The sequence below is a fragment of the Sarcophilus harrisii genome, chromosome 1 (assembly GCF_902635505.1).
Source record: "Sarcophilus harrisii chromosome 1, mSarHar1.11, whole genome shotgun sequence".
Lineage (NCBI taxonomy): Eukaryota > Metazoa > Chordata > Mammalia > Dasyuromorphia > Dasyuridae > Sarcophilus > Sarcophilus harrisii.
Window position 1 is genome coordinate 638375814 of NC_045426.1, and position 9007 is coordinate 638384820.

Here is a 9007-nt window from a genome sequence, read left to right on the forward strand (position 1 = left end):
TACATAATAAAACATCTACCATACACTCTGCATCCTCAGCTTCTCTTATGCTCAAGTCACCTCCAAACAATTATAAATACATTCCAAGCTCAAGTTCTTTAGGAAGATATAGGTAACTATATTTAGCTAACTCAGGGGTCAGTTTTCCTCTAAGAAGGCAAATGAGTTTAGGGGAATACATCTTAATTCCCAAATGACATTCGAATTTCAACATTCAGAAGACAGAACACAATATGACCTTTGCAACTCTATCTATAATGCAGTTCTTTGGTGCTCAAGGGTAAAAGGATTCCATAGGCTCTTTAATAGACAGAAGCTAGAGGTCAACTTTTCTTTGCTGGCTCCTCTGTTTAGACTGTGTCTCAAGCTTCTTCTACCTTGCTGTCTACCCTCCAAACTGGCTCTGGCTCAAGATCATCCATGTCTCATAAAGATGAATCTGGTCACAGAATCCAAAAATTGTTCTTTGTGACATTTGCCATCTTGTCTCCTCCATTTCTCTATGTCCTTTCTCACTCTTTTTTCTCTCCTTGAGTTCTTATTTCTAGTGGCAAGAATTATGTCATAGTTCTCTCAGTCTCTTCCAACTGGCACCCAAGATTGGCCACTGCCACATTACTTTCTTGAATGCCATATATCATTCTATTGATGCATATTGACCTTGTAAACACCTAATTTTTTTCATACACAATGCTGTCTAATCATATGCTACCTTCGTCTTATATTTATTAGGAGGAAATCCTGAACCCAAGTATAAGACTTTACATTCATCCCCTTTTAAATCCCATTTTATTAGATTTACCCCAATATTCTAGCTTGTCAAGAGCTCTCTGAATCCTGATTTTGTCATCCAATCTATTTGTTATCCCTCCAAGATTTGTGATTGTCATTTGCAGCTTTGATATAAAAGCCATCTATGCCTTTCACCACTTTTTAAAATTAAACTCTTTTAAGTTGTCAAATATTTATTTTTATCATCTTCCCCGCTACCTTCTCCCACTGGAAAGAAAAGAAAAGAAAAGAATCTTTACAACAAATAAGCATAGCCAAGCGAAAGAAATTCCCATTAGCCATGCCACAAAATGAATTCTTATGGGAAAGGGAAGGGTGTAGAGAAGAGGAGAAGACTTTAAAAAGAATACAAATGCAAGGTTCAGGCATCTGAAAAGGAAAAAGTAAGAAAGTTATTATGAGTATTTTTTTAAATCAGGCAATTAAATAGGGTTAGGAAGGTTTGAATCCATCCTTCCAAGTGAGCAACATTCTTCATCATTGCTCCTCTAGAATCATGGTTGATCATAGTTTCAATGAGTTATCTTTCAAAATTTTTCATTTTTACAATATTGATGTTATTGTAGAAACTGTTTTATTGATTCTGATTACTTCACTTTGATCAAGTCATACAAGGCTTCTCACGTTTATCCAATGCATTTTCTTTCATCATTCTTTTTACCACTTTCTAAACTTTCTCTGATCCTGGGACCTTAACTTGAAGCACTGAGCTCAATGAACTTCCCTGAACCTGCTCAGTTCCCTGATATAAGAGAAGTGGATTAGCTTGCCCAAGACCACATAGGTACTAAGTGAAAAAGCAGAGACACGGTCTCTTGACTTTAAGTCTGGTAAAATTTCCACTCGACAAGGCTATTTCCTTGTCTTGAAAGAATAAGAAAAAGAACAGGAAAGTAAGAGCTAGATAGAGCAGAAGATTGGGCAGATAGTCAAACTATTCATCCTCCAGAGGCAGGAATTTACACACACACACACACACACACACACACACACAAATTTGTAGGACTGAGAGAAATGAAGGGAAGAAATTTTATTAAAGGAAGTATTTTAAAAATTATATTATCAGAATTGCACTCCCAGTTCTTCCATGTCCCAAGATCCATTCCAATTCTAATAATCAATATTCTATATGCTACATTCCTTTATGTCACTGACATTCTGTTCTGAGGTGGTACAGTGGATTGAGTGCTATGATTTTGAATCCAGCCCCAGCTCTTACTAGCTCAGAACTTCACTTAATCTCAGTTTCCTCATCTGTAAAATGGGGATAATAATGGTACCTGCCTCCCCAGGGTTGTTATGAGAATTAAATGAGATAATAATTGAAAAGTGCTTAGCACAGTGCCTAGCACATAATAAGCACGACATAAATCTTTTTCTTCTTCATCTTCTCCTCTCCTCCCCTTCTTCCTCCTCCTCTTCCTATTTTTCCTTATTCTCTGTATTGCAAAGTCTTTTCCAATTCTGAAACCTCAAGTTCTTAAATCACTTCCAGTTCTCACATCCTCTATTCTGTGGTTTCTTGCAAGTTGACATTACAGGTTTTACTATTTTTCCTCTTGCCCCTAGCTTTCTGTCCATTTTCTTTCAGGACTCTGAAAAATAGACATGTTACTTTTCTGCCATCTTGTGGTAACACAAAATATAGTAAAAGATGTTTGAGGGGACTTTATTTAATATACAGGATGGAGAAATGTAGGAGCTCGGAGATCACTTGGTTCAAAATTATCATTTTACATATGATGACATTAAGGGGCAAAGTTTAAATTAGAAGCCAAGTGTTCTGATTCCTAGACCAGAGCACTTTCTAGCCTGTGGTGTCCCCAAAAGCCTAACTTCAGTGTTTTCACAGACATAATACCTCTATAGAGATAGCTGGCTTTTTGTAGAAAGGGTGGTTTCTGTCAATCTTAAGAATTATATGTGTGTTGGCTCAAAATATTCTAATTTTTTCAGTACTGGAAACCACTTAATAGTATTGTGTTTTGTGTTTGCTTCCTGCCCTGAGAGAAAGAGAAGGGAACTATATAGGGATATTTTATTCTTGTGGCTCAGACTAAGTAGCATAATAAAAGATGACAGAAAAAAGGAAGGATTACTCAGCTCTTGTTTTTGATTTTATTTTTTTTTTCTGCCAAGGAGAATGATTTCTGAACTATGAAGGGCAGAAAATGGTTCATAAGAAGTTGGAAATTGAGATATATGAGAAAGTGAATGAGCAGGTAGATGCTCTCACTGAATTCAAATAACCAAGTCTCAGTTCAGGGTACTGGAAGCATTTATCAGGTTTGAGTGCTGAACCACCATTGATGATCCTTGAAAGAGCATGGAACATGAGAGAGTTCCCCCCAAAAAACCGGAGAAGAAAAAATATTTCAACTAATAAAAAAGCAAAGGATTAGAGTCTTAAACTAAAGGCTGGCTATCTTGACTTCTCTTCCTAGAACAGTTCATAGAACATATTTTAAAAGAAATGGTTTTTGAGAACTTAGAAAGGGATATGGTGATTGAAAAGAGCATGACTTCATTAAAAAAATAAATCATGGCAGACTAACTTCATTTCCTTTTTTAACAGGGATATTAACTAGTTGATTAGGAGAATGCTAGGTGATAATATAACAAGGCATATTCTAAACTCAAAAAACAAACTCAAGCAGTTTTCATCATTAATGAAGGAACAAGATGATACATAGGATAATGCTGGGCCTGGAGTTAGGAACACTTAAGTTCAAATCCAACCTCAGATACTTACTAGCTGTATAACCCTGGGCAAGACATTTAATTGCCGTCTGCCTCAATTTCTTTTACTATAAAATGGGGATAATACTATCTCCTAGAATTGTTGTAAGGATCAAATAAGACTGAATTTATAAGGTGTTTAGTGCACTGTTTGATGCATAGTATGTGCTTAATAAATGCTTATTACCTTCCCTTCCCACACCTAATGCAAACTTGGAGGGAGGTCTGTAGTAGTAGGGACCATCCATTTCTGACTTATGTTATCCTATTTATCAATAACTTTTTAATCAATAATTTAGATATACTGCTGATCAGGTTTTCAAATGACACATAGCTGAGGTGGGAGAAATCCCATATTGGATGACCAGTAACTAACGTAGCTGGCACTTATTTAATGCTTATAATGTGCTAGGCAGTATGCTGAGTTGGGGTAGCTGGGTAATACACTGTTGAGAGCATTGGGATTAGAATCAGGAAGATTTATCTTTATGAGTTCAAATCCAATCTCAGACACTTACTAGCTGCTCAACCCTGAACAAGTCACTTCATCCTGCTTGCCTCAGTTTCCTCATCTGTAAAATGATCTGGAGAAGAAAATGGCAAATCATTTAAGTATTTATGCCAAGAAAACCTCATATGGGATCACAAGGAGTCAGACATGACTAAAATGACTCAACAACAACACTGTGCTGAGTTCTTTGCAAATATGATCCCATTTGATATATGGGAAAAAATCCTTGAGAAATAAGGGCTATTATTATCCGCATTTAAAACTTGAGACAATGGAGGCATAAAAGGTACGTGACTTCCTCAAGCGCCAATATGTGTCTGAGATTGGGATTTGAATTCAATAATGAACTGATCATGTGAAAAATAATCTAGGGATTTTCACCGCCTGCAAGCACAATTCGAATCAATAGGATTCCCCCTTTTGGCTCCCTTTTGTCATTCATTTTTTCTTAATTGCTGTTCCCCTAAACTCCCAGCAGATGGAACTCATTCCCTTTCCCATAGAACAATTTTGCTAATTAGCTTGTAGAACTCTGGAATTTTTCTTTTAGTCAGTGTGTCTTTTAGTTGGAAAAATGTTCCTCTGGACTAGAGTGCCTCTGTTTCCTTGAGTCATTACTTTGTACTGTGGATACCACAGCAATGGACTTCAAATACAACAGGTCTCCTCGGACCCTAGAGATGTGGGCTCCCAGTGCACCCTATAAATGAGTCACTTTTGCCCAATTATTTGTAGGCTCATGATGTCTCAGTATTGTTTGCATCTTCCCTCCTCCTGCACCTAGATATCTCCTAGGAGAAAGATGGTAGCCTACTCACTTTAGTACATGCCATTGTGGATAGAGCACTGAACTTGAACTGAGGCAGACCTTCCTTCAAATTTTTTCATCAGACACTTTCTATTTCTGCAGCCCTAGGCAAGTCATTGAACCTCCTCAATTGTAAAAATGAGCAAATTGGATGTAGCCTTTGTGATCCCTTTCAGTACTAAATGCATGACCCTTCAACCTCCACAAATCTTTGCAGTAGCTGGCCTATTAAAATTTTCAAGGGTTGCTTCTGAAAACATCTACAAAAGGGGGCCAGAAAGCGATCTGCTCCAATTCCTCCTGCTCCTTGAAGGAGCAACTCCCATTGAATGGGTAGAAGAAGGGAGAGAGAGCTATAATTCCTGTTCTTTTAGGAAGAGAACTGAGAAGGCAGAGCTCATTCAGAAGAAGGTAATGAGAGAACTGGGCTGAAGGGAACTTCCATGAGGAAAACAGCATTGTTCAGTGGAAAGTCTACTGGATTCAGAGGCAGAGAACTGGAGCTCAAATATGCCATTTACTTGGTAGTTATTCATCATTGAGCAAATTATAAACTCCCTGGGTCTCAGTATCTTCACCTGTAAAATAAGAGTCAGAAAGATATATAAATAATTAATATAAGTATATGTAAGATTAAGGGTCATTCCCCAATAAATGAATGTTCAAAAGTTATGACAGAATACAGTTATCCCTTCCACATCACAGGGCTTAGGGCACAATGCTCTCCTTCCTTGTCCTCCACCCTGCAATCTGGAAAATCTGTGAAAAAAATTTTGGCCCCTCCCCTTCTGGATCAGAGAAGTTTGATTTTTTTTTTCTTTTTCTTTTATGGAAGGAATGTTTACAATCTCTTACTGTAAAATTGGGGTTAAGATTTTGGTTCTAGACTGTGTTATCTACTAGCTCTCCCGTGTCATTTGTGACTTTCATAAAACTCCCCCAAAATTCCCAATTAATTTCTTATGTCAATTCAAAATATATTGAAACTGTGATGGAGAAAGCTTCAATGTGAAAGGAATAATTGTAGTATTCAAAATAGCAAATCATCAATGATATGAAAATAACTCTCCAAATTCCTAATAACAAGAGAAATACAAGTTAAAACAACTCTGAGATTTTTATTCCATACTCAGCAAGTAGACAAAGATGAAAAGTATGGAAATAGCCATTATTGGAGTAGGTATGGATCCTTTAAAAGATTGTGAATTGGTTCAATGATTCTGGAAAACGATTTCAAATTATCTTTTAAAAGTGAGAAAGATGTCCATACTTTTTTGCATATAATATATAACATACATATTAATATGTACATATTAACATTATTTACATATATATTATATAATATAATATATTAATATAATATAATATAATTGTTAATAATGTAATTAATATGTACATATATATACACAGATATATACACACATAAATAAATACATATGTATGTATACAGAGAGAAAGAGAGAAATCTATATATCTACATCTATCTATCTATGTACAAAATACATACACATAAGGTCAAAGTCAAGAAGGAAACATTACACCATTTCGCTACCCCTTGTGGAAAAACAGGTACTCCTATGCATTCTTGTTGGAGCTATGACTTGATCCTGCTATTCTGGAAAATCATTTGGAATTATGCTTTTAAAGAAAGCCACTAAGTTATGTGTAACTCTGACCCTAATTTTACTAGACCGATTACCCAAAGAGATCAAAGAAAGAGAAAAAATTTATAGAACCCATTTATAGACCCAACCTGGAAACTAGAGAGGTACATGTGTGCTGGGGAGTGGATGTAATGAAATATTATTGCACCATAGGAAATGATAAGGAAGAAAGGAACTAGCATTTATTAAGTGTCTGGCATTGTGCTAATCCCTTAGCAAAAATCTTATTCTATTCTCACAACAACTCTGAGAGTTATCTCCCCTATTTGATACTGGAGATTAAGTGACTTGCATAGGGTCACATAGCTAGTTAAGAGATGTCAGAGTGTTTCTGACTCTAGGTCCAGTGCTCCATCCACTGCAACACCTAGGTACCTTTAAGAAGAAAAAAAAAGTGATAATTTCAAAGAAACCTGGAGAAAGTTGTATAAATTGATGGAAATTAAGTGAGCAGAAACAGAACAATTTATATAGTAACAACATGATAAAGAAAAAAAACTTTAAATTAAATTTAAATCTGATTAACACTATGGCCAACAATAATTCCAGTTATGAACATGGAGAACTCTACCCATCTCCTGCCAGAGAGGTGATAGACTCCAAAAGCAGAATGAGATACGACCAATATGCAAATTTGTTAGGTTTGACTATGCATTTTTATGAGAGTTTTTGTTTTCTTTTTATTGTTCAATTGAATAGGAAGGAAGAAGTGGGAGAGTGGGAAAATAAATGCTTGTAAATTGAAAAAATAATAGAATTAAATTTGAGAAATAAATATTTTAAAACCCTCAAAAACAAAAATTGGAATCTTAAATGTCATGGGATTTTTTAAAATTAGAACATAATTTATGAACATAAAGACCTATGTACAAAATAGAAATAATTGTCTTTCTAATATCCTCCATGGGATCTTATAATCATCAAATCATAGCTTCTTTGAGTTGCGCCCGACCTAAGAGTAGCAATTCTACTCAATAACTTATTTAGCAGTAACTATTGGCAGGGCTCTGGGTTCAGTAGTGAGGATGACAAAAATATTAATAAGCCTTAGCTTCTTCATTTCCAGAGTTCAGAGTTCAATCAAGAGGAAGTTGAGTTGAGAGGAGAGGGAGAGAGGGAAGGAAGGAAGGAGGGAGGGAGGGAGAAAGGGAAGGAAGGAAGAAGGAGGAAGAAAAAGAGACAAAGGGAGGGAGGGAGAGAGAGACACACACAGACACAGACACAGAGACATAGACACAGAGAGAGACAGAGACACAGAGACACAGAGAGAGACAGAGGGAGAGAGAGGGAGGGAGGGAAAGAATTCTAGCATAAAGCACAAGGTAACAAGGGTCTTTAAAAAAGTAGGATCACAAAGCAATGGGAACTAGGAGGGTGGAGGAATCCCTTCTAACAAATTCGATTAGCAAAGGCTTCATGGAGATAGCATCAGAGCTGAGGGAAGGACCAATGTGCTCTTTTTTCTCTCCTGTCAGAGCAGCTGAGCATGAGAGGCTGACTGACCAGCTAGCCTCTTCATCAGGCCAGCTGAGAATAAAGCCAGATCCAGATGAGCATCGAGAATGGGGACGTAGGTGGTGGGATAGGGATGGTCTGGATGAAAGCCAATTCTCATTTTGGAAAGCTGGTCACTCCTGTTAGTTTTCTGATCCCTGTTCCAGCCTGATCCAGTCCTGGGAGGAAAAAGAAAATGATTGATCCCTATTTGATGGATGACTATTGAGGAAAAAGAAAAGTTGTTTACTGGACTAAACAAGAGGGAAGGATTTCTGAGGAAACTCATTTGGGCGCAGCCCACGGGATACTAAAATATTTTGTGGTCAAAACAAATGCAATGTCCAGGAAGATAGGTGGTGACTCTGAGAATAGAGAGAGCAGAGAAAATGGACAAAAGGAAAAAGCATCCTTCAGAAGGGGCCATAGCCCTTCTATTCAGCTCTGAGCTTTGTCCCCAGCCAGAGCAACCTGTTCTAGAAGGCCATTAACACATTTTCATCCTGGCAGCTTATCATATGATGTGAAATATCTATTGGTGTCAAGACCCTATCTGAATTATGGTTATGACCAAAGTAAGCCCATAGTTTGGGACTGAGTTAAGGGCTTGCCTTGAACCCAGAGAACAGCACTATGGTCAGAGTTAGAGCCCAGGTTTGAGGAGTAGACCTGAAGAGAAACAGGAGGAAGAAGAGACCCCATAGTCTGCACTCAGGTCTTTCCCAGTAGAGGAGTGTAGGAGATGAGATTTAATCCTATGATGCTCTCACCAACCCAAAATGTCAGCTATAGGAAAGAAACCATTTGCTTTTAATCTTTTACCATTTACCAGTGCCTGGTACAGCCAGTGAGGTCTCTTGGCAATGGTGAGGAGCCCCCTAGCAAAGGGAGAGATGGAGAGGATTTGAGACAGAAATAAGCCTGTTTGGCATTCAGCGCCCTCCATAATGCTTGCCCTCTTCCATATCAGCTCCTCCTAACTTCTCTGTTCCCTCTACC